Here is a 26,182-nt window from a genome sequence, read left to right as displayed (position 1 = left end):
CGGCCCCCCGGAGAGGGGGCAGGACACAAGACCAAGAAGAAAGAAATGAGGGTCAGAGACACCCAGAGGGCATTATAGGGCCCTCTGGCCAGGTGTTGGGGCACAGGGCTCCGAGGGCCTCAAGGTGGGCCAGGTCTGGCCAGGGGACGTGGGTGGGCGGACTGGGGACCCGGTACTCAGTGGGGAGCCACGGGGTGGCTCAGGTTCGGAAGGGCTTTGTTCGCCCAGCCAGGGGGCTGCTGAAAGGTGGGAGGGAGTCCGGCGGTCTGAGCCCAGGGGGACTCGCCCTCCAGGGGGTGCCATCATTGGCCCCACTTTGCCAGGGGGAGCCAGGCTTGAAGATGCCAGGCAGCTTGCCTTACACCGGAGCTGTGCTAGGGCCCTGTCGGGAGCCTGGTGCCCCGAGGGCAGAGCTGGGCCGGGCTGGCCGCTGCAGGAGGTTGGGTGCACGCCCCCACCCCCAGCCCCACCCCAGGGCGGCGCGGGGGCTGGGCGCACACTGTCCTGAGCCCCGAGAGAGCCTCGCCCAGACCGCCTTCCAGAGAACTAGCGAGCAAGATGCTCCCAGACCACCGTAAGTGGAACTCGGAGGCCCAGGAGAAAGGAGGGGCTTGTCCAAGGCCAGAAGCTTCCAGCAGAGGCTGGGCCCCTCCCTCTGACCCCCCCTCTCCAGCGAGCTGCAGAGGATTAGTGCCTCCTGGGGCCCATGCCGCCTGCCCCCCCCCCCCCCCGTCCCCCATGAATGCTTGAGCTCTTTATCAGGCTGCTGCCTCAGGAGCGGCTTTGTCTGGGAGCCACCTCACCCAAGAAGGAGCCAAGCAAAGGGCTAACAGGATTTCTCAGCCCTGTCACTCTGGCCATGAACCCCCCTCGGCCCTCCCAAGAGGGATTAACGCTACCTCTCCCCCCTCTGCCCAGGCCACCGGCCCTGAGCGCCTCCTGCTACCTCTGGTAGCTGGTCGTTGAGCCGGACTTCAGGCCCCTGTGACCCGAAGGGGTCACGGGTGCCAGGACAGACGGCAGGTCTCCCGTGGGTCGGGCAGCCCTCGGCCCTGCTGTTGGGGGGCCCACGGACAGCAGACAGAGCAGGGCCTTCCACGCAGCCTGTGGTTGAACCCCTGTTCCGCCACGCCTCACGTGCCGGGGGCTGGCACCTTGGCCGCCTTGACCCTGTTTCCTCCCCCTGACGGCGAGGGCCTCGGACCCTTCTGGAAGGCAGCTGTGAGCTCAGAGATGCAGGGCATGGCGTCGATTCCTGCTCAGTGTCACCGCCGTGACTGGATCAGTGACGCTCCAAGGATGTGACTCTGAGTGTCACGTCTCGTTAAAGTGGCCCCTGTGCTGGGGACTGGGTTTCCTGGGTCCCGCGACGACAGCTGCCTGAAGGGACCGGAGCTGCCCCCACGGGTGTCCCGGGGTCTTTCCCTGGGCTGGCATCCACGCTGGTCTCCCCGGCGAGGCTGTGGCTGGCCTCCTCTGGCCCAGAGTGACACCCTAAAAGTCCCCTTTGGCTTTTTCCCTCCCACATGGGACCCACGGGGCAAGACCTCTGTGCCTCCGTTACCCACATTCTCCGGGGCTCCGCAGGGCAGGCTGCAGGGATCTATGGCTTGGCCTGAGGGGCCCGGCCGACCGGGCTGTGTGTCCTGTCTCTGAGACTCAGTTTCCTCACCCACAAAGGGGGCGTGGCAACCCCTCCAGTCATAGCTCCAACGATCGTGGCACGGTGCACATACAGAGCAAGCACTCTATAGGTCTTGCTTCAAACAAAAATAACACTTGACTGTTGGGAGAAGAAACGGGACCCCTGGTCACCCCCGCAAACTCATCCGTGGGGGAGGCTCTTCTCCCGGGAGCTGTGCATCCACGCTGAGCTCCTCCAGCCCGGTGGCTGGCTCCCCGCCTTCGCTAGGGTCCTTTCTGGAGGAGGCACCCCCTCTGACAGGGAGGGCCTGGGACCAGCCCCCGGCCGGCGTGCCCAGCAGGAACGTGCAGCTTCCGCATCTGCCACAAGCCGACTGGTCACCAAGAGCGCGCCCAGTGCATGGGGGACGTGGCGGGTTTGTGTCGGACTTCCTGCTCCCCCAGGGATGAGCCCTGTGACGGGGGGCCGGGACCAGACCCCCAGCACGTCTGAGCCTCCGCTCCTCATCTGTGAAATGGGGAGTAGGGCCTCTGCAAGGCTGGCTGTGAGGAGAAGGGAGGATTTTCGTAATGATCAATCAGGCTGAGTGACCCACAGCCTAGGTGAGGAGGCAAGACAGACTCTCAATTCAAAGAAGGACAGGCTAATGGCAGGGAGGGCCTGCCATCAACCAGGAGGGCCAAGACATTGCCTTGACCAACGAGGAGACAGGCCCAGAGAGAGGAATGGACTCAGGTACAAGGCACTGTGACCAGGGGCCTGGAGCAATGACACAAGAGGAGTCCCAAGGCCAGCAGTGACAGTGGCCAGAGCAGAGATGGCAGCACAGCTTCTGAGGAGGAGGGTGGCAAGTCTGAAATGGGTGGGGTGGGCGGAACCATCTAGCAGGTGACCCCGCCCTCTCCACAGTGGCCCAAGGAACTCACAGCATCACTGGGCGACTTCTTCCCTTGTGCCTGGAACTAGGATCACGGGTACAGCCTGTCCTCTCCAAATACAGGCAATACATTTGCAATCCGAAAATAACCCCATGTATCAAAATTTATAGGTGCAGCTAAAGCAGTACTGAGAGGGAAACTTATAGCTCTTAATGCTTATATTAGAAAAGAAGAAAGATCTAAAATCAAAGACCAAAGGTTTCACCTTAAGATGAGTTTGAAAAAAAAAAAAAAAGAGCAAACTAAATCCAAAGTAAGTAAAAGGGGAGTCTGGGGGGCTCAGTGGGTTAAGCATCCGACTACGGCCCGGGTCATGATCTCGCGGTTCGTGGGTTCGAGCCCCACGTCGGACTCTGTGCTGACAGCTCGGAGCCTGGAGGTTGCTTTGGATTCTGTGTCTCCCTTTCTCTCTGCCTCACATTCCCTCTCTCTCTCTCTCTCTCAAAAATAAATAAACATTAAAAAAATTAAATAAAAGGAATGAAATAAAGAGAAGTCAATGAAACAGAAACAGACCACAGAGATAATGAACAAAGACAAAAACTGAGGCTTCGAGATTAACAAAATGGACAGAGCCCTGGCTACTATGATCAGGAAGAAAAAAAGAGCACAAAAATCACCAGTATCAGGAATAAGGAGAGGTTATCAGCACAGATCCTACAAATATCAATAAGAAAATGCTATAGACAACTTTTTGCCAAGAAATACAACCAGGCAGATGAAACGAACACATTTATTGGAAGAGAGACCTTACAATATTGACACAAGAAGGAATAGAAGATCTGATCAGCCCTATAGCTTATTACAGAGCTTGAACTTGGGACGCCTGGGTGGTTCAGCTGATTAAGCGTCCGACTTCGGCTCAGGTCATGATCTCGCGGTTCTTGAGTTCGAGCCCCACGTCGGGCTCTGCGCTGTCAGTGCAGAGCCTGCTTTGGATCCTCTGTCTCCCTCTCTGCCCCTTCCCCGCTCGCACACTCTCTCTCTCTCTCAAAAATAAGTAAAAAAAAAATCACAAAATTAAAAAAAAAATTAAATACAGAAGGAAAAGAGCAACGTATAACCAACATCACCCCCTTTCCTGAAGTCAGGAAAAAAGCAGGGGTACGAGTGGCTTTTGTACGTGTTAAAAAGATGACCCTTGTCCCCAAATAGCAAGCCACGGGCTCTGCTGCCCCTGCACCACCACCCCCCCCCCCCAGCCACGCAGGTCGCCCAGCACTTGGCTGCATTTTCTTCCCAAGCCCCCAAAATAAAATACCGTTACCTCTGTGTGCTGGGCCTGCCTGACCGGAGGACCCTGAACTTCACCTATGGGGTGGCATTTGGTTAGATCCCGGCTGCGGCCAAACCCTGGGGCCCTGAGGCTCAGAAAGGCAACCCCTCGCCCTTAAAGTAAAAACCCTTGGGACTCCTTATGGGGTGGCCCCGTGAAGGCACAGGGGGCACGGGCTGGGGGTCAGGCAGACCCGGCTCAGATCCTGCCCAGCATCGGGACTTCGGTCTGGCCCCTGAAAATCTCATCTAGGGCAGGCAAGGAAGCTGTCTTCCCCAGGCCAGTTCCGAGGCACCACCGTCTGTGCTCTGGGGCACTGGCAGCTCCTGCTCTGGCCCAGCACACACTCCCACTCCCTCCACACAACCTTCTCCCCTTTTCTTCTCAGGCAGCAAACTCGGGACTCCTCAGTGGCTCCCTCTGTGGCAGGGCCTGGCAGGAGAGAGTACCAGGCCGTGGTCGGCATGGGGACCGCCGGGGGCTGTTGAGGTGGCACCCTTCGGCATATCCTGTCCTCTGGGGCTGCCCTGCTAGGAGTGGGCGTGCTTGGGGGCCCTGGTGGTGCCCCGCCAGGGCCTGGGGGTAGTTCTTGGCTCGTACTGTGCTGGGCTCTTTCCGGCCCATACGTGGCCTTCCTGTGACCACCAGCTTCAAAGCACACGTGCCTTCCCCCAGGCTGAGAAGTCAGAGGGCCGAACTGCTCTTTGTATAAAGTGGACCCGTATCGGCACAAGCCACAGGTAGGGGACGCAGGTGTGTGACGCTAGGCCAAGGGACACCTGTAGACACATGCTCGTCTGGGATGTGGCTGAGACCAGACCATCCAGACCCTTTGCTCCAGTCGGCTGTCGCTGGCCAACACCAGATATAGAGGCTCACGATCTTTCACAACGTAGAGGTCAGGAATCCCGGCAGGGGTCCCACCCAGCAGCCCTTCTGCTCCACGTGGCATTGGCTGGGTTCACTCGGCGGCATCCAGCTGGCAGTCAGGCTGGTCTGGAGAGTCCAAGATGGCTTTACTCACAAGTGTGGTTCTTTGGTAGCTTGACCAAAAGACTGGACTGAGCTGGGACTATCACCCAGATTGCCTACACGGGGCCTCTCCGGTGCGGTGCCCGGGGATAGTTCGATACCTTGCGTCACAACTTAGGGTGCTCAGAAGGGTCTAAGAGGCCTGTGGGTCAGGGAGGCTCCGAGGCATCATCTGACCTAGACTTCGAGGTCACATGGCGTCACTTCTGCGGAGCCTGCCCAAATTCAAGGGGAGAGGTATTAGACTCCGCCTCTCGGTAAGGGAGGGATCACTTTGGAGGGGCTCTCTGGCAAGGCTGTTTTTTTGCTTGGCCGTACAGAGAACCCACGAGAAAGGTGGTTTATCCTGTCCGTGAACATCATCACCGTCGTCACCACCATCACCCTGTGCTGTGCGTCTCTGAGACCAAGGCTGTTGGAATCCCTGTGGAACACGTGAAGAAACCCAGGCATGGAGTAGTTTGCCCAGTGTGACCCTGATGGAAGCATTGGGCCCCGGGTGCAAGTGGTTCTACTCCACACCCTGCCCACCCGCCTTCCCTTTAAGCACCTGCTCCCGTGGTCTCCCCAGAACTCTCACCACGGGCGGCCCGCAAATCCTCACCACAAACTCGCGAGGGAGGCTTTATCACCCACCAGGTAGAGTCGAGGAGGTCAGGGCACAGAGAGGGACGGCCGGGGTGTGGCTGGAGGCCCGGTTTCCGGTCTCCAACATTCGTCCGTGGGGAGCCCGGCGGAAGGGGGGGATGCAGAGCGGATGTTGGCGGTTCTGTCTACGCGAATCGAGTTAATTGGGTAATTGCCACTTCGTGGTGTTCGGTGTTGACACAACCTTGAACTTGGCTCTTCACGGGAGCTGACCTCTGAGCCTCCCGGAGGCTCCCCTGGATGGCAGGTAGGGCCTCCTGCTCTCCCAGGACAGGGGCGGTGGGGCTCCCAATGGAGGAGAAGGGCTGAATGACTATCCCAGGCCACCAAGCCACCGTGGACGAGGTGACAAGACGAGCCTCGCATCTGCCCGCTGCCTCCAGCCCTGACAACTAAATCACCCCAAAGAGACGTGTGTGATTTCATTTCTATTCCGTCTGCAGGAGGGGGAAAAATCAATGTTTGCTAAATGAAAAGGAAAAAGATCGGCAGGAGGAAAATGTATTTTCAACTTTTAATAGGGCATTATCGACGATGGCGAGTCCAAAGGAAAGCAGCAGGCCCGTCTGGCCGTGGGGCTCGGCTGGGATGGGGTGCCAGGATCAGTGGGGAACAGTTGGCCCTGTCTGCCACGCCCGGGGTGGCCCCAGCCTCTGGATGAGCTCCAGCTGGATGTCCCACACGGGCGGCGGTGGGGGCAGTGGGAGAGCAGGGAAGGCGCCCCTCCGCTCCCGGGAAGGAAATCAGAGCCAGGCTGGGGCCTTCCTGCACAGTTCACACCCTGCTTGGGCCACAAAGCGCGCTGAGGAGGGCAAGAAGGATCGGGCGTGAGGTGCCCCTGGCGGGAGGCACGCCGCCCCCTCGGTCTCCTGTGGCTTCAGATGCCTACGCGGGGGGCCTGTTTGGGCGACGTGGATTGGCAAGGGTCCGGTGTCATTCGTTCCTTGACTCTGGTGTCTCTTTAGAAAAAGGCGTTGAACTCGTATGTGGTGGGCACAGGGGGGACACGGCAGGGACCAGGGCAGAGACGCCCCGTCTGCGGGGTTTCCGGGTTGGCAATTACAGCGGTGGCCGGTGAGCAGGAGGCTGGGGCAGGGGAGCTGCGGTCCGGGGTGCGGGCGCCAAGACTGGAGGGACTTCCCGAGGGAGGGACACCTCTGTGGAAGCTTGTTTTCCGCCGAGGGAGTGCACGAATGGAGCCCCGGAGACCAGGAGGGCCAGCGAGGCTGAGGAACGGGCCGGGCTCCTCGGGGTCCCGCGGCAGGGACAGGGGCAGGGGGTGAGCCGTGGGCCTCAGGGGTCGTGCCCAGACCCGCCGCAGCCCTCTCTCCACCAGGAGTCCTCCTCAGGGGCTCGGACACACATCCACGTCGGGGCAGGTCCAGGCTTTGTGGGGCACGAGGCGCACACACTTTGCAGGCCTCTTGAAGAAGATCAATCCAAAATCCCGACTGCAGAGTTAGGTCCAGGGCCCGACAAGCAGCCCCTGCGGGTGACCGGTGTTCTGGCTGAGTCTCAGGGGACAGAAGGTCAGCGTAGAGCGTTCCCCCCGAGCTGACACAGTGAGGCAGGCCGGAGCCGGCGAGGACGCGAGGGAAAGGCATCTACAAACTGTAGAGTGCAGGGCACGTGTGTGTATTTGGTCAGACGTCCCTGTGATGACATTATGCCATCTGCCCGAGATGTGCCCTCTCTCCGCATGTGGTCCTAGGGGGCACGAGTTGGGAAGCTCTTTCCTTTTTAGACAACAAAAAGTGGGGGCAGCCTGGGGGGCTCAGCCAGTTAAGCGTCTGACTCTTGATTTCAGCTCAGGTCATGATCTCGCGGTCGTGGGCTCGAGCCCCGTGTCGGGTTCTGCGCTGACAGTGTGGAGCCCGCTTGGGATTCTCTCTCTCTCTCCGTCTCTCTGCCCCTCCCCCTGCTCAAGCGTTCTCGCGCTCTCTCTCTGTCTCTCAAAATAAATACACTTTAAAAAAATAAAAAATAAATAAACCACGACAAAAAAGAGTCATTCATTGAAAAAGTCTAGAAAGCATACAAAAGCAGAGGATAAGAGGCAAAGTAAAAATACCAACAATCTCATCGTAAGTACTTTGGCTTTTCCACTAGGGTTTTTTTTCTGTGAATGTATTTATTATACTATATTGTATTATATTATATTGTATTATTACGTTACATGTTTTATATATTATTTTTATTGTGGACTCTAGAGCTCATGCTACATTTACCATTTTTACACTATTTTTCCTTTTTTTCCCTTAAGTTTATTTATTTTGAGAGAGAGAGAGAGAGAGCTGTCAGCACAGAGCCCGACATGGGGCTCGAACCCATGAACCGCGAGATCATGACCTGAGCCGGAATTAAGAGTCGGGTGCTTAACCGACTGAGCCCCCCGGGTGTCCTGTACCCTATTTTTTCTAGAAAAATTACATCCTGTCTATTTCCCTGTCTCATTAAATACCCCAACTACTATTTATAATGGTTCCAGTGGGGTCCAGCAGGCAGATGTAATCAACTACTCCCAGAACTAAGGACCTCCGAATGTGCATCTTGGGTTATCTCGCCCTGGCGGTGGAACCCTGGGTCAGAGGTTGCTCACGGCCACCTGCCACCACATGGCCGTTGGTCCAGCCCGTCCAGCCCGGTGCGGCCAGGAAGGGACCGGCCACCCATTTGCACTGCACTCTGACAATTTTGCGTGTGTGTGTGTGTGTGTGTGTGTGTGTCATCTTGGGGTTTCGATTTGCATTTCTCGTACGACCAGGGCACAGGAGTACTGGTTCACGTTCGCGTCCACAGCCCCGATCAGAACCCAAGGAGATGGAATTTACAAGACCTGGGGCCGTCTGTCACTGTCTTTTGCCCACATCTCCCCTCGGATGCACATCCGCTGGGGTCCCCTGCGCTGGCAGTCCCAAGCAGGGTCATTTGAGGAGCGCTCACAGGGGTGAGTATTTGTAGGTCCCTACTAGGCTTGAAGGGGCAAGGGGGAGGGTGCTGTGACCCAAACCCAGAGACACAGAGGGCTGGGGGAGGGGCCGGCGTTCTCCTACGGATTTGTGGACGCTCTTTATCACCTGAAATCCCAGCACAGGGGCACGACCTCCTGTCACCCTCCCCAGGGGGGCACGAGCCGTCCTGCACCCCGCCGGACGTGAGCAGGGACGTTCTTGCCATAGATGCTCGGGGATGCGGGCCTCCCTGCCTGCTAAAGAGACAGTGTCGGGCAGCTTTAAAAATGTCGCCTCAGGCAGAGAGATGGTCCCAAGGCTCGGTGTAGCATGAGTCATGGCAGGGCATTATCGTCGATTTACTTGTGGGGACGCGAAACAGCAATCAATCGGGGAGGGCTGGGGAGGCTGTGCTCGCGGACTCCAGAAAGATTTGGGTTTCCAAGGCAATTTCGTGAGTTCCGCTGGTGGTGGGCAACCTCCCAGATGGTGCCCCTGCCTCCTGGTGCCTCCCTTTTGGTGTGGCTTCCCCGAGTGACCAACAGGGCCCAGTGGGGATGGCGCCATGTGACTCTGGGCTGCGTAGCAGGACGTTTGGCTGCCGCCCCTCCCTCTCTCTCCGCCACTGGCTCTAGGGGAAGCGGGCCGCCGCGGGGCGGGGATGCGCGAGGTCCAGCGGGGAGGAAGTGAGGCCTCCCGCCAATGGCCAGCACCAACCTGCCAACCCTTGGGAGCGGACCTTGAGCCCCCGATGAAGTCATGTCCGCCCAGCCGACACCTCAAGAGCCGGCGTTCCCGGCTAAGCGGCCCGCAAATTCCGGAGCCCCGGAAACCGTGGGAGAAGCAATGGTCATTGTCGTCTTGGGCATTTGGGGACCTAATCTTGTGACAATGGATGACCAGCACAGCGCGTGAACGCAGACCTAGGGATGGTTGGAAACCGAGGCTTGGCATCCAAACCCTGGGTCTCTGGGTGCACCCATTAGATAGAAGCACCCATCAACTCAGGGAAAAGAGCTGGGGACTGAGGGTCCGCCATGGGGTCACCGTCCTTCTCTGAGCCGCAGTCCCCCGTCTGTAAAATGCAGGAGCTGGGCCAAGAAGGGCAGCCGCAGGTCCCCGTGGACAGACCCCATCCCACCAGCCCCCTCCAACACCCGTCTGCCTCCCTCGACGTGAGCCAGGGTTACACCCGCACCCAGTTCCAAAAGCACGAGGCACAGGACCCGCTCTGCTGTCTCTTTGGCCACATAGGAGGGTGTGGCCCCTGGCTGACCGCCGCAACCGTGCGTGGCTTTTTGCGTGTGTGTATTTTTTAGCTCGCGGCGTAATCCACGAGCCAAGAACCTCACCCTTTTAACGCATACCTACAGTTCAGCGGCTTTTAGCGTATCGAGTCGTGCAACCACCGCCACGCGTCTCAGACCATCTCCGTCACCCAAAAATGAGGCCCCGTCCCACGTGTAGTCCCTCCCCCTCCCCAGCCCCTAGCAGCCACCCTTCTGCTTTTCGTGTCTGTGCCTTTGCCCGCTCTGGACACTTCACGGACGTCGAGTTACGCTGCAGGTGGCCGCTCGCGTCTGGCCTCTTTCGCTGAGATGGCGTTTCTGAAGTAAACCCACACGGCGGCGGGTCAGGGCTTCACCCTCCTTGCGGCTGAGCGATAGTCCACTGTGTGGACGCGGGCACCTTTGTTTGCGTTCACCTGCTGAAGGACGGCGGCTGTTACCGTCTCTGGCGGCCGTGAAGGGAGCTGCCCCCCGAAGGAGGGACCAGCCAGAGAAGCCAGCCAACAGTCCTCTCGTTAGGGGAACTGTCAAGCTCCACATGTACATTTTAAGGCTGATTTGTGAATTGACCCCCGGGAGGGAGACTACGCCCTTTCAATTTCCAAAAGCACTTCCTGTCCCCGAGCAAAGGCAAGGCCGGCCTGGAGGCGGGAGTGCCGGGTTCCAAACCCCCCTTTCCTGATGCTCAAAGGAGGGTGCAGCTTTCCGATGGGCCGGCTGCGGCTCGGTGTCCCCATGGAGGACGGGGGCGACTCCAAGGGGCCGGGGGTCAGGGAGGGGCCCTTGCCGGGACAGAGCTCCTCCTGACCTGGCCGCTGTGACCAGTCTCTTCATCCGCAAAATGGGAAAATGACACCCACATCCCGGGGCCGTCGGAGAGGCCAGTGAGCCCAAGCTGGGGGGACGCACGACGCGTGGCCGGCGGCTTCGGCGTGCGGGTAGTGAACCGGCGGGCCGCGGTGAGAAGGAACCGGTGATGAACGGGTCACACGTGAATGAGCCCTGGGATCAGCGAGTGACGGAGCACAGGTTCACCTACGAGTGCTGGCGGCTACCTCTTGTCCTCGCGGCCAGAGTGAGTGCTGGCCTGGGGGACCCCTCTGCCCCTCCCACACCGGGGCTGGGCCCACGCGTGGCCTCGCTGACCCCGGAGGACGGGGGGGCGGGGGGGCGGGGAGCAGACGCAGACTAGAATTCGGGTCGAGGCCGTCGGCCGGCACCCACAAGTCCAGGTCAGGGCACGGGCGAGCCGTCTTCGGCCCTCCGTGTGACACCTCCTCCTGGAGGCCTTCGGGAGTGCCAGAACTTGGGGGGGGGGGCAGGCCTGCCCCTCTCCCGGGGCGGGGTTCATCCATCTTGGTCTGACCCTATTAAAATGCATTATAAAGGGAAGAAAAGACCGGGCCAGAAGGTGACGGGGGCGTAAGATGCGCTGGTCAGGCTTTGGTTTGCTCCTCTTCCAGGAGGACCTCAGCAGCCAAGATAAAAGGGGCCTGGGGCTTTGTTCTCATGGGCTGGGGGAGGCCGAGCTCAATGGGCTGACCCTGGGGGAAGGAGTCACCCTCAAACCCCCAGCTGCCTGGGCACCCCGTCCCCCCGCTCAGGCGGCCCCGTCAGACTCACTGCGGGAAAATCATCCGGCCGCTCCTGCAGAGATGGGGCTCCGGAACCCTCCTGCCCCCAGAGCTGGTGCCCAGCTGTCTCGTGACAGCCGCCCACGGGCAGGATCTCCCCCAGAGCGGCACCGTGGGAGCTGACCCGCGAGTAGCAGTGTCCTGGTGCCGGGGCGGGGGCGCAGCCGCGCGGAAGCAGCCGGCCCCACACGTGCGGGCACTGCCACCACCAGGAGGTAAAGCCACACGGCCTGCTGACGGGCCAGACCCATAGTCTGGATGGCACTTCCCCCTGGGGGCCCCCACCTGTGGCCCAGGCCGGGGGCGAGGCCTTTTATGACGGCGATGGCTTTGACCCTCAAAATCGCACGTTCTGATTTGAATTCTGTCCCTCCTCCGAAAAGATACGTGAAAGTCCTAAGCACCCCCTCCGCGTGGCTCACAATGTGGCCAGATTCGGAAATGAGGTCATTCGGTGTGGACGTACCCAGTGCGGGTGCGGTCGTGCAGGGGAAGGGCGGGCCCCGGGCTGATCTGACGGCGGCCGCGTGAAGACAGAGACACGCGGGAGAGGGGCACGTCAGGCGGAGGCCCAGACGGGTGCAGCCTCAGCCAGGAGCATCGGCCGGAAGGGGCAGGACGCATCGTCCCCGGCAGGCAGAGAGCGCGGCCCCTGGATTTGGGACTCTGGCCTCCAGAACTGGGACACGCGATGCTTCTGTGGTTTTACGCCACTGGGTCTGAGGACGCTCAGACAGCCCTGCCCACCCCCCCACCCCGTGCAGCTCCGTACGGAGCCCAGGGGGGCCCAAGACCAGGCCCTGCGGGATGCAGCCAGTGGGGAGGCTGGGGCCCCTGGGGCAGCCACTTCTTCTGGAGGACACAGGACCCCTTCTTGTCACAATGCCCTGAGAAGGTGTTCACACGGCAGGGCAGGGGCCGTGGCTCTTGGGTTTGGGAAAATGACCCCCTCCCTCCCCCATCCCGCTGTGAAGATCGCGCACAAACAGGGCTTTGCTGGGCCATGAACTCAGTCGGCACACCTGTATCTCAGGGTCAGAAAGCCCAGAGGCCGCCTCCTGTCCCTTCTTAGGTGCCCTGCAAACCCGCAGTCTCCAGGCCCAAAGCTGAGGGTCCTGGATACGTTGTATCAGCAGAGGGGGGCCCCCCCGCAGGCGGGCTAGTCAGGGCTGCGTCCTGTGGAAGCTTTTTAGGTGTTAATTGTGACTCAGGCCGGTCAGCAAGCTGTGCCCCGGGGACAGGGTCCCGCAGATCGGCGCCTGCACTCGCTTCCCACGTGAGCGTCTCCGCGAGGCCGGGGCTCCCGTGTCTGTGAAATGCTGTCCCTGGGATGGACGGTCCACGGTGCAGGCCCTGCCCCGGCAGAGTTCACACTCTGGGAGGAGGGAGGTGGGGGTCACACCCAACGTGTTAGGGGCGGCCTGAATTCAGAGCGGGGGCCCCCCACTGGCCTGGGGAGCCAGGGGAGGCTTCGGAGAGTAAGTGCCAGGCCTAAAGGATGAGCAGCCTTGGTCAGGTGTGCAGGGAAGGGTGTACCGGGCACGGACACAGGGGACAGAGGCTGGAGAAGACTCGGCTCGTGAGAGACAGGTCTCGCTAGAGGGGAGAGTGAGGGGGGGTGTAGGAGAGAGGGGCACGGCCAGGTCCCAGGGTGCCTGGCCAGTCACGTGGTACAATATGGGTTTTTCTCTGAGGGCACTGGGGAGCCACAGAAGGCTTTAGAGGAGAGGAGGAGGGTCACTGTCTGCTATGAACTTCTAGAAGTCGCTCTAGATGCCAAGTGGAGATGGGGGGGCGGCAGGCACGTAGGCAGAGAGCCCCTCAAGGACTCCGAGATGCAGTCGTGGGGGCCCCCGGGCCGAGTCAGTGGTATGGGCAAGGGGAAAAGCGGACAGGCCAGTGAGAACACTTTCGGGCTCTAGCTGTGTCTGACCGGCCTGTTCTCTGGAAAGACTCTGCCCCAAATCGGGGACCAGCCACCCCCCGCGCCCACAGGCTGGTTCCTGGCCGACGCCCTGTGGGGATTTGGGATTTCGGTCTACACGGTTAGTCTGCCCGGGGTGGGCCACGAGCTCGTGTTTTCTTAGGCGCTGGGACCGCGGGCCCACGGGATGTCCCCAAAACACTCCCAGCAGAGTGGGTGGAGCCCGCAAGGTTCAGCAGGGTCCTCATCAGAAAGTGCTTTGTGTGGTTGTACGGGACAGGCAGGGGCTCACTTGTATGTGCTGCGGACTCAACACTGGGGAGAAAGGGCCCAGGAAGAGGCCTTTGTTTCACCGTGGAGGGAAACGCAGGCAGGAACGTGACGATTATGCGACGGCTAATTTTCTGTGTCCCCTTGACTGAGCCATGGGGTGCCCGGGTATTTGGCCGCGTGTTATTCTGACTGTTTCTATGAGGGCATTTTTGGAGGAGATCAACACTTGAATCCGTGGCTTGAGTAAAGCAGATGGCCCTCGCTAACGGCGGTGGGCCTCGTCTAATCAGCTGAAGGCATGAACTGGAGGCGGCTGAGACTCACTCTCCCTGAGTAAGAGCGAATTCTCCAGTGACTGCCTTCATACTTTATCCGCACCTGCTGGCCCACTTTGCAGATCAGATCTGGACTCGCGAGCCTCCAAGCCTTTGTGTGCCGATTCCTTACAATAAACGGTTTCCTCTATCTGTGCGTGTCCTCCTGGCCTGTGTCTCTGGAGAACCCGGGTTAGCAGCACAAGGCTGTCTGGGACGGAAGCCGTTCTGCAAAGCTGAGGGTCGTCCAGGCCTCCAGGAGCAATAGAAGCCGGTGTGGCGGCTCCGCCGGTGGGGGCAGGACCCCAGAAGAGACGGTGGTCTTTGATCACGGCGCGTCTGGGGTCGCCAGCTGAGCGCCGGGGGTCATCACAGAGACCGGCCAGAGCGGGCTGCGCCGTAAACCGGCCCACGGGTGGGACGTGGCTTTGCTCGGGTTTGGAAAGAGGCCGTGTGTGGGAGACACACCCGGTAAGAGGTGGCCTCAGGCGCCGTGTTGGAGAGGACCCTACGGGGGCCCTCGCTGGTGGTCTTCGGGGAGAGGCACTTGTCCCACGTCTGATTGCCAAGCTGGGGTCAGGAGCCGGCCAGGCCGCATTTACTCCTCCTCGCCGTGAGCCCCGGTGGGCGGTGCGACCCCCAGCCCACCCTCCTCCCTGGCCACCTAGACTTTCATCACGGACGCCTCTCCTGGAAAGGAGTGACTCTGCCGCAGGGTGGCTCAGACGGCCGCGTGCGACCATCTTGCCGGCCTTGTCTCGTCCGGCTCGCAGCCCGGCACCCGGCAAGCCCGGGGTCAGCGTGTGGGAAGCGGGGCTCAGTGACCCACGTCGCCTCTGCCTCCACCCCCCCCCCCCACCAAGACCGCGTTCTACCAGCCTGATCCCTGGTGGCCTGGGGTCTCACGAGCTGCCCCCACCACCCACCTGGTCCGCCAGGACGGCCGCTCTGTTGGTTCCGCGCATCGAGAACCAATATGCGTAGCTGCGTATCTTCTGCGCAAGATTCCTTTGAAGATTCACACGGCAGCTCAAACCACCAAATCGGGTACGCTGAGCCTCAGGGCACGGACACGTCTCCCGCCAGGTGACGGCACCGCATGAGTTACGGGAGCCAGGCCTCCGGCCAGGGCACCCGCCTCCGTGTCCTGGGGTCAGGGCCTCGGGGATCAGGTGTCTGTGACAACAATCCCCAGAGAACCACCCAGAGCTCCATTTCCAGCCGGGGCTAGGGTTCCAGAGGTCGCCCCGAGCCCGACACGCACACGACATATCGAATAAACCCCTTTCCCTCTCAGCACCTCCGGGAGATTGGGGGGTGTTTGTCAGTCCTCTGGTCTGTCAGGACTCCGGTCCTGCTGGCTCAGGGCTGGGGACACAGCCCCAGGCTTCAGCGAGTTTCCGGTCTGTTCAAAGATGGCCTGAAGCTGCCCTTTCCGTCCGGAATGATGTCATTTGCACTTGTGACAGGGCTTCGAAGGAGAAGGGGCCAGAGGGCCTGTGCAGCCCTCCTGCCCCGTCCCCTGAAAACTCCCCCTGGCCAGGGCACAGGCGTCGTGGGCAGCGTCCACGTGGCCCTCGGCTGTGTCACATGTCGCTGTCTGGCCATGCCCACTCTTCCCGCCATGCCCCTTCCGCCGCAGGCCCGCCCCCCCCCCCCACCCCCAGCCCCTGACTCAGCTTCCTGGACGGAGTTCACCTGACTCTCAGGAGGCACTGGCCAGACCCCGCACCTGAGATGCCCTCGGCCTCCACGCCGTGAGTGGCACCTGGTGGCAGGTCCCCAGCCTCCCCGAACCAGCCGCGCGGCTGCACCTACGTGTCAGTTGCTGGAAAGCCCACGTTGCTGGTCTTTCCTGTTGGCTGCTAAGTGCCTCCCAAGGTGCTCTGGGGCACAGACCCCCTTCGGCTCGGAGGCGTGGGAAACCCCCTCTGCCCCGCACTTCCTGTTGCATTTGCCTCCCCCCGACACGGGGCTTTGGACGTGAAGGGGGCCCGTGGCCGCCCGTCGGGGTGTTTCCACGTGCAGCAGCAAACACATCTGCTCCCGCTTTGGATCCGGGGGTGCTGCACAGGACGAAGGCTGCCGTCCGAGCCGGCAGATTCCGGATGGAAGCGGGACGCAGAAACCCACCTGAGGCAAAAGTACACGAGTGGGAACAGTCGCTGGTGATGGGGATGAGGCCAGGACTCCCCCCAGCGCCCCACGGATCCGCGAGACTTGGGGTGCTGGGGGCTTCTGCTCCTACCTACGGCGGGGGAAGCCCCAGGACCCAGCTCCGACTCCCTCCTCTCCTGCCCAGCACCACCGCACCCCCTCCCCTGGGGACGCCCTTGTTCCCCGGGCTGCAGGGATCCCCATTCCTCCCGGAGTCAACTCCCCCCCCCCCCGCCCCGCCTGCCCGGTCCCTCCCTGCCTCCCACCCAGGTCTCCTGCACGGATCCTGACGGGCGGATGTGCAGTTTTTAACTTCTACCTGCTTGTGGATAAATCAAGAATCTCAACGCAACCACAAGATCCTCCCCCCAGCCTGATCTGATGGATTTGACCTCCGATGTCAGTGCAAACACACCCCCACTCACACACAAGCTGACGGAGCACCTGCTCCGTGCAGTGGCACCTGGGGCTCGTGCAGAGCGGGTGCCCCAGCTGGGGACGAGCACAGCCTGGGAGCCCCGCAGCCTCCGGTCACCTCCCAGCCCTGCCCCTGTCTGGCCGTGTGACCTCCCTGGTCCGGCTCACAGCAGGTGCTTGATGAGAGAGTGTGGACACATGACAGAGGTGACAAGGCAGCCTGCCCTCCCTGAAGGGACCAGACTGTCTCATGGGGGCGTGACGGAAGACAGCTCAGTCTGGAGCCTGGGGAATGATCTGGATCTCCCCACCGGAAGCCAGAGCCTTCCCCCCACCCCCACCCCCGCCCCCCGGCAGCTCCTACCAAGCTCCGTAGCACCTGTTCGCTGATGCCCCTCCCAGGCCCCAAGGCAGGAGTGGGGACACTGAGGCACAGAGAGGGGCAGCGAGTCGCCCAAAGCCCCCTGGCCCGGATTTAAACCTGGGCCTGTTCGATTCCCGAGCCTGCTTGCTCGCTGCTGCTGCCTCTTCTGGCAGGGACGGAGACACGGTGCCTCCATGGAGAGAGTCAGCCCTGGGTGCCCGTCGCACCCCCACCACGGAGCAGGGTGGCTGGTGGGGGGTGGGGGGTGCTCCCGGGCTCAGGCTCAGAGCCTCGGCCCAAGACTGAGCACTTTTACGTGTCAGGAACAAATGTAGCCGGTGAGCTGGCGGGTAGACGGGTCACTGCCTTCTCTGGCGGAGCCTGGGTCCGCTCCTCGGTCAAGGGCCGTGGTGGGTGCCGGGAACTGCCAGGGCTGCTGGCCCTCCTTGGGGAGGGACTGGGGATGTGGCTCCGGGCCCCTGGGTACCCGTGATTCTTTCATGCCTCTGCCCCTGCCGCACGGATGCCCGGGGCAGAGAGGGAGGCCCCTGGTGGCTCCAGGCTGCCCCAAAGCCCCATCTGAGCCAGCATGCCGCCCCCCCCCCCGGCAGGGGGGGGCCCTACAGGACCCACATGAAGCTGGGGACCCTGAGCCCGGCCCCGGTGTCTCAAGTGCAAACACACAATAAGCGTCTGGATCAGCACACAGTGGAACACAGTCCACGCAGGGGAACGGACGTGCTCACCGCCGTCTCCACAGCCACTTAGAACAAACCCACACACTCGCACGCCAACCCGCCCAGGATGGCTAATTTCCAGGGTCAACGTGACTGGGCCACGCGGTGTCCCGATATCTGGGTGTGTGTGGGAGGCTTCTGGATGAGATGAGCATCGGAATCCGCCGACGGAATCAAGGCGCTCGCTCTCCCCAGTGTGGGTGGGCCTCGCCCAATCTGTCGAGGGCCCGGATAGAACAAAAAGGCCGGCTTGAGCTGGGACGTGGGTCTCCTCCTGCCCGCGCCCTGGGACTTACTTCACTGGCGCCCCTGGCTGTCGAGCCCGAGGACTCGGGCCAATGGAAGGCGGGAGGACTTCTTAACCTCTACAATCACATGAGCTGATGCCGTGTACTAAGCCTCTCCCCTCCCTCTCTCTGCACACACACACACACACACACACACACACACACACGCTCTTGTGCGGCCACGGATGACGGTGCGCTGGGGACTCTCTGAGTCTCCGTTAAGCCTCCCAGCGAGCGGGGGACACCAGCTCGGCCATTGGCACTGTCTCATGCGAGATGCCTGGGGCTCAGATTTGGCTGCTCGCCAACGGCAGATCGGGGACTTCCCGTCCCAGGGAGGGGCTCCTCCGAGCCTTGCCGCAAACTCCCAAGGGCCTGTGCTTCACCTGTAGATACTGTCACGCACGTGCGCATCACAGCACGGGGACGGGCCAAAAGCCATGTGGGCCCGGGCCCCCGGGTGCCCCAGATACGCCAGGGTATGCGGGTACACGTGCACCCCCCAGGCCCACGTGCGCCCCAGGCACGCTCACAGCTGCCGCAGACGTCCACGCGGAAGCCACGCGCACTCGTGCGGGAGCAGGCCCTCATGCCCCGCCCCTCCCTCCCCGCACAGCGACGCCCAACCCCTGCCGGGAACCGGGTGGAAGACAGAGGCCCACCCCACCCTCTCTCCGTCCCCAAAGCGATGACATCTTTCTCGGCTCCTGCCGTCAGTGGCCAGGCTGATGGATCGCGCCGTGCGATGACTCAGCAGCCGGCAGCCAGTCTGTGAAACGGCGTTCATTCCGCCAGGGTCACCCCGGCGCGTCCATCAGAAGGCGAAGTCGTGCAGCCCCCCGGCGGCCTTTTGGGGAAGGTGAAACGTGGGCCCGACGCAGACCCCGGCTCCGGGAGCTTTGAGGGACAGTCCGGGACCTAGGCAGCGCCCCGGGGGATGCACCCCCAAATCCCAGCTTCTCCAGTGGGGGGCAAGGGAGCCCCCAGAGCAGTCCCACCCCAAGAGCGGCCCCAGAGAGGGTCAGAAGGGCCCCCGGCGCGTGCCCTGGGCTCGGCGCGGGAACCATCTTCTCCAACCCAAGTGCATGCCCCCGCCGGCATTATCGCATCTCCCGTGGGGCATAGGGAAGGCCCACGTCTGATGAACGAGCTGCCGTCATACCCACGACAACAGTAGCGACAGCATCCGCCTGTGCTGACAGGGGAGCCCCCCCCCCCAAGAGCAGACACCTGGGCCTGACTCCCTGGCTCGAGTCCTGCCCTCGCCGCTTAGCAGCTCCGTGGCCCCGGGTTGGTGATGTCACTGCTCTGTGCCTCAGTTTCCACGTTTGCACAGGGGGCCGATAACGGAACCCTCGCTGGGTCCGCCGGAGGAGCCAAAGTTAACGTCGTCAAGTGTCGTGCCCTAGTTGGGGTGAGGGCCTCCCGGGGCTCGGCGTGCAGCCGAAAATAGGCTCCAATGCAGCCTCGCGCCAGCCCTGCGGGCTCTGTGGTCTTTACCCCGTTCTCCAGGCGAGCGGAGGCCCAGGAAGGCCCGAGACCTGCCAGGGGACGTGCCATTCACCCAGGACACCGGCGAGGGGGTCGCCAAAGCCCTGTGCTTAATACTCACAGTCCAGGATCTCAATTCACCCCGAGGCTGGAAAAGTAGCCCCAGGGCTACAGCCAAAACCTCAGAATTGTGGGATTTCATTGGTTCCTGGGACAATATTTCTCAAATCAAAGCCATTCCAGAAAAATCCACAGGGTGCATTTGCCCTCAAAAAAGGTGATCATTTATAGGATTTTGCTCTCTGAACAGGACTGGGCCACTAGCAGCCTGGGCTCCGGGAGGCCCGGCTGCCTGCCCCAGGCCACCAGAGCCGGCTCCCGGCGCTGTCCTGTCCTGCCCCACCCCAGGACTCAGAGAAGCCATCTGAGTCCGCCCACCGCCCCACCCAGAAGGCCAACACTGACAGACTGCCTTGTTTCCCGCCTGCTGCCCCTGGAACGGGGCATCATCCACCCGACATTGCCCCACGGCCAGGAGCCCAGAGATCATGGCCATGGGGCTGCCCACTTCGACGGGTCAGGCCCCGGCACGGCCGCCCGGCCACGGAGTCTGGCCAAGGTCGGTCTGCACTCTGGGTTTGCTCGGGCAGAGCCCCCTGGCCATCCCAAAGCACCCTGGCCCACCCTTTCTGTCAAGACCCCCGTGACTCCGAGATTCTCCTGCAGGAGAAGCCCCCTTGGTCTCCCCTGCCCCACGGAGGGGAAGGGGGCGGCCGTCGCTTCCTCTGGGTGGGGGAAGGCTCGGTTTTATTAATCCCCAGGGACTGAGTCCCCCGCCCCAGCCGGCCTCGAGCCCAGGTGCGTGAGTGTCACCAAGATAAAAGGGACGTAATTAAGTTCCAATCAGCAGAGTGATTTGTTATCATAATGTAATATTCCCCTCCAGCCCCTGGGCCCGCAGATCCGTCTCCGTCAGGCCTGCCCGGGTGGGGGCCTCCGTGCGCCCGGGCTCCAGGCCTTTCCTGCCACCCTGGGCCCAGCTGCTAGAGGACCAACCGCCCGCCTGCCCCCGCTCTGGGCCACACTCGTCCCTCCCCCAACTCCAAGCTGCCCAAGGTGATAATGAAGTCATTTTTCTAAGGAATGTTCACCTAGAAGACAGCCCCGTCCGCACGCCGGCGGCTAATCGAGCTGGGAAGGCAGGCCCAGGGGAGCAGGGGGGCGGAGGGCGGCGGGGAGGGTGGGGGCGAGGAGGGCCGCTGGGTCGCCGTGCTGCCGCTCGGGGTGATTTATAGGGGGGCTCCCCCCGGAGCCAAGCCGCTGTCTCCGCCTCTGCCCCGGCCGGAAGCAGCCGCTGTGTCGGAAGGGAGAAAACCCGGGGCCAGACGGGGCCCCCCAGCAGCCTGGCCCCCGGTGGGCAGGCTCCAGCCTGAGCACTGGGGGTAAGGCGGCGCCCCGTCTCACTCCTGAAAAGCACGCAGGCGCCCCACCTCTGGCGCCCCCTCCAGCATGCACCTCTGGGCGGACCTGGACGGTCCCCTTACTCTCCTCTTCCTAAACACTCGCTGTTCCCACACCTTTGCTCAGTCCCAGCATGGCTAGGAGCCTTGGGGCGGGGGGGGGCGGGGAGCCAGGCAGGCCCTGGTTCGTGCCTGGGGGCCCCTGTCTCACGCCATGCCCCCCACGGGGCCATCGCGCCTCCCCGAGCCTCAGTTTCCCCTTCCGAGAAATGAGCACCAACAAGACCAGGGCGGGAGGTTGTCATGAGGACAGAGAGCCCGGGCGTGGGGCCCGAGGGCTCGGGGCTTTAGTACAATCGAGAGTGGGAGAGGCTAGGAAGGAATAGCCCACAGGGCAGCGGACTCCTGGAGGCCAGGGGTGGGGAGGGGGCCTCGGGACAGTTTGTTTACAACTTTCTGCTTTTCTGTGGCTTCCACGTTGCTAAAATGGGTCTGTTGACTCTCGGCGGGGGAAGCATGGGCTGTGTGTGGCCAGGATCCTGGCGGGCGGAGGCGGCCGTGGGCAGCCGCAGCGGGCTGGCGGGCGGGCCCCACCTGGGAGGCGGCCGGGCGGCGTCTCCGAGCGCAGAGCGCGTCCCGGCGCCTCGGCTCACAGGCTGCAGCCCCCGTCGAGGGGAACGGGCTGTCGGGTGACGCGTCGGCATTAATACCAGTACCCCCGTGCCAGCGGTGCACGCGCCATCTCGAGCCTGGGCTCCCGCAGGGCTGTGCCCGTGCCTCTGGCACGCCATCATCATAAGGGGCCCGTTCTACCCTCGATTTTCTTGGTGCCACGTGATTCCCCCAACACCCCAGGCAGGGGCATGGCTGTGCATGTCACGGGGATAGGAAATGACGCCCAGAGAGGCTGAGTAACTGCCCAAAGTCACACAGCTCCAAGGGGTAAAACCCAGATTCAGACCCGAGTGGACAGATCAGATCCGGTCACCCAGCCTCCCGAGGGTGTAGTAAGGGTTCTGTGACCCAAGCTGGAATCCTGTCTGGGCCCCGGCCCAGCACCCAGCACACCCTTCACTGTCAGGGCTGTTTGGGGACAGGTGACAGACCCTGGGCTCCACGTAGGGCTGACAGAGGGCTCGGAGAGACCACACAGACCGAGAGGGGGCTGCAGCTCGGTCAGGCAGGACTGGAGCGGGTAGGGCAGGGGGAGGGAGGATCTGGAGAGGACCAGCCTGGCCCCAGCAAGCAAGCAGACGAGCGGCCACCCCGGGGAACAGAATGTGAGAGGCCCCTCCCCTTGAAGAATGCTGTAAGGCTCTTTGCGGGCCCCCTCCCAGCCCTGCCCCAGGCTGCACCTGTCATTAGGGAAGATATCTCCCGTGGCCCGGGGTGGGGGGGCGGTGCTCAGCCAGCCACAGGGGCCTGACTGGCCAGGCTGTGCTCTCCCGGGGGTGGTACCAGAACCCTGCACCTGCTTGGGAAAAATGCAGGTGACCAGGCCCCGCCCCAGACCCCACTGGCACACACAGTTGGAGATGGGGCCCTGGAAGCTGGGATCGCTGAGGCCCCAGGGATTTGAGCGTCTCTGCCCGGCACCCGCAAAGCCATGCCTAGGCTGTCCCCCCACCCCCGAGCATCATGCCAGTGTGGGGCTGGGCCTTGACTGGGCAGCCTGGAGCCTCTGGGGTGCGGCGCCACATTCCTTGGGGCCAGCCAGCTCGGAGGGTCCCGTGAGTGAAGCAGGCTGGCTGGTGGGGAGGGCAAGCAGAGAGAGATGCTGAGCCGCACCCCTCCAGGGACTCTGTCGATGCCCACAGGCTGGTGGGGCCGGCGAGTCTGGGCGTCAGCTACTGAGGTCTCGATCATACCTCGCTGCGGGATGGCCAGGCTGGCCTCGGCACCGGCTGCCGTCGGCTGGTCGTGGCTGCACGAGGAGGGCTGGGAGCCAGGCTCAGCGGAAGGAGCCGTGCTCGATTAGTCATGTCTGCCGTGGGTGCAGGAGGGGAACCTGGGCTTGCCGTGTCCTTCCCAGGGGTGAGCTGTCACGGAGAGGCCCTCCACCCTGCTGACACACAGCCAGGGCATGGGACGCAGCTCAGCTCTCCTATCCCCTCACACGTGGCTCACGTGGCTCCCTTCCGGGGCTTCTGTGACACGTCCTATGGTACATCCACCAGCTGCCGTCTGTCCATCTAGCCACCTGTCCAGGAAGCTCTAGCCAAGGCCTGTGGGGACAAAGGAGCTAGAGGGAGAGCCGTGGCCTTGCACTGTGGCCTGCCTCCAGACAGCACACGCAGCAACTTAGGTCCCTGCCCTCAGGGACCACTCTGGAGCCTGTGAGATGCCCAAGACGGTCCAGTCAGGGTCCGCCTGGCTCCTCAAGGGCCCGTGAGCCCCGGTCCACGAGACGAGACAGCAGGAGGGAACGGGGAGTGCAGACACACTGCAGTGGACGCCCGGAGATGGGCACGAGGTCACTGTGGGCACAGGAGGGGTCCTGAGGATGAGCTCTTGGTCATGGCCCTGGCCTCCGGTCAGACCAACCCGGGTCAAATCCAGCTCCCTCCCACCGCCTCCGTGGGGCTGCTGAAATCTCAGCCTGGGCGTCTGACTCCGTGCAACGGAAGAAGCTGGTCCCGGCCCGACCGAAGTCATGTGCGCGCACGGTGCGGGGCACGGGGCTGGCCACACACGCGTCGAAAGCGAAGGGAGAGGTCTCCGGCTCCCAGGGCGGTCTCATCTGCTGCGAGAGGCCAAGGCTCGGCAGCCTGGGTGGCCGCCAGCTTGGGGGAGGCGTCCTGCCAGCTCCTGGGTGCAAAAGAGAACGTGTCAGGGAAAGCACCCAAACCCTCGCAGGAGGGAAATAACGTGATCGGCAGGGGAAAGCGGCAGCTCGTGCCAAGATGGTTATAGCAACGCTATTCATCCAGCAAGGAACTGGAGCCCTCCCAGGTGCCCAACAATGGGGAGTAGGGAAGCCAGCGCCCGGAAGGCAGCTGTGCGGACCCTGTGGGCACACGGCGCTCGGCGGAACTAGCAGCAGAGGCAGGGGGTGGGCAAGATGGGACGGGTGGGCAGCCGCCCGAGGCTGGAGGGATGGAGGGCACAGGCAGGGGGAGCCCACGGCGGGCATGGTGCTTGGGGGCGCCCTGTGCCCCTGCCCTGCGGGAAGCCCATGTGTGCGGCCGCTCTCTGCAGAGCAGGGAGGGGGTTTCAGAGTCCCATTTGGGGACGGAAGCCAGCCGGTCATTAACGGTGGTGCCGACGAGGCCGGTACTCCCGCCTCCCTCACCTCCCCAACGGGGGGTGGGGGGGGGGTGGGGATGACTTTCCACTAAAAACCAGAGGACAAGGGTCTGGCCCTCGCCTGGCTGGCGGGGCATCCAGGAAGGGGCAGTTGCTGCTTCGTTGGACGGCGAGGGTGTTGTGGGGGGTGCTCCTCATGGACCCCAAAGACGCAGACGGCCCGGGGCCCTGCTCGCCTGGAAATCGGGGCCCCCCACGCCTTTCTCCCCGAGCCACCTCCTCCTGTGGGAGCCGACACCTGAGTGTGCTGGGCAAGAGCTGCCTGCACACCTTTGGCACTCTTGCGCGGGCTGGTGCCCCAGGCGCAGAGGGGGCGGGGCGAGGAGGAGGAACCCAGAACTCCCCACCCTCAGCCCAGGCCAAAGCCAGCAGGGGGGTGGGGGGCGGGTGGGGGAGACCCTCCCGGAAGGGCATGGGCCCGCAGGGAGACTCAGGAGCCGGTCAGGTGGAAAGGACACACCTGTGCGTGGCCGCCTTCGAACAGGCCAGGGCAGGGAAGGCCCCCGAAGGGACCTCCTCAGGGGCTGGGCTACCGCGGGGAGTGGGGCTCGGGGAGATCGCCGGGGACTCGGCTGTGCACGACGCAGCCTTGAGCAATCGGGACGCCCTCGGGAGCCCTCACAAAGTGCCAGGCCCCGCGCGCCCACCTCACGGAGCCGGGAGGGCACAGAGGAGCCAGGCCGAGACCCGGCCCTTCGTGGGACAGAGAGCTGCCCCTGGTGCACGGTGGCCATGTTCCTCCAGGACCTGAGGCTTGGGAAGTCCCCTCCTGGTCATTGCTTGATCTGGTTCGCCCCCAGCACCACCTTTTTACAAACCTTACAAATAAGAGAGCTGGGTCTGGGCGAGTTCTGGCAGAGAAGAGTGAGGGAATCAATTCAAACCCACGTCTCCAGCGGCCCGGTTCCCTCTACGGAAACTCTCTGCCACCGCCCACAGCTCCTGGATTGCGAAGCCCAGGAGGGGAGGGCCCCGGCCCCCCGCCCCAGTCGTGCCGCTGCGCCCAGCGCTCTGCCAGCACCCAGATGGGCGCATCACCCTAGCCACGCTTGTCCGCGACTCCCCCGGCCCCCGGGGCCACGGCGCCTCATCCCTCCATCCTCTGGCCCGGCTGGCCCCGGGGCGGCTCCCCCGGAACCCGATAGAAGGGCTGAGCACGTACAACCATTTTCTCGGATGAATTATAATTTTCCTTCATTTCCCCTTCAAAACACACTAATTAAACAGACATTGTTAAGACAGCCAATTGAAATTCAAAAAAGCATCCTCTTTCCAAAGAACACGTCCATTTCTTTAGCGGCGATTGTGTGCATTGTGGACCCCGTGCACGGACGCACGCACGTGCTCGCACAGACGGGCGCACACACGCACACAGGCCGGCTTCGGACGCCCAGCCTCACCTGCGCCCGTGCTCTCACGTCTGATGGACTCGTTTCTTTTTCCCAGTGTTTGGCACGGTGCCCAGGACACAGACCAGCTCAGCGCTGGTGCCGGAGGGACCCTCGAGGAGCCGAGCGGTGACCCTCCCGAAGCGCGGCCCCCGTTCCACGGGTCCCTTCCCCTGCCAGCTGCTCTCACAGGGTGCAGCATTGGCTTCAGGCCCCCATCTCCCTCTTCCTTGAGCCCGCACAGAGGCTTCTGGACCCAGCCTGGGGGGTGGGGGCCTCCACCAGCCTGGGGAGACCCTGACCCCAGCCTCCCGGGTGGCAGGCCAAGAGCTCCCGACTGATACAAATCTCAACCTCCAAACCCGGGAAGGAGCTGGGCCTCCAGGTAACCGGGGGACTCAGCTGGGGGCATCTGCCTTTAAATATAACCCCTCGATTTTTTTTTTTTAAATCAAAGTGTAGCAAACACACAGGAAGGTGGCTTCTCAGGCAAGAACCAGCCCCAGAAGTGGCCCCAGAGCCCCCAGCATCCCCCCCGCACCCCGGCCCCGTCCTGACTCCTAACAGCTGGGATCACTCTTGCCCATTTTAACTTCAGACGATGGGTTTTGCTCACTTGCTACTTTGCGCCCGGCTGCTGTCGCAGGACCC

The sequence above is a fragment of the Leopardus geoffroyi genome, chromosome D4 (assembly GCF_018350155.1).
Source record: "Leopardus geoffroyi isolate Oge1 chromosome D4, O.geoffroyi_Oge1_pat1.0, whole genome shotgun sequence".
NCBI classification, from domain to species: domain Eukaryota; kingdom Metazoa; phylum Chordata; class Mammalia; order Carnivora; family Felidae; genus Leopardus; species Leopardus geoffroyi.
The sequence above is the reverse complement of the archived record's forward strand: the minus strand, read 5'-3'. Positions refer to the sequence as shown.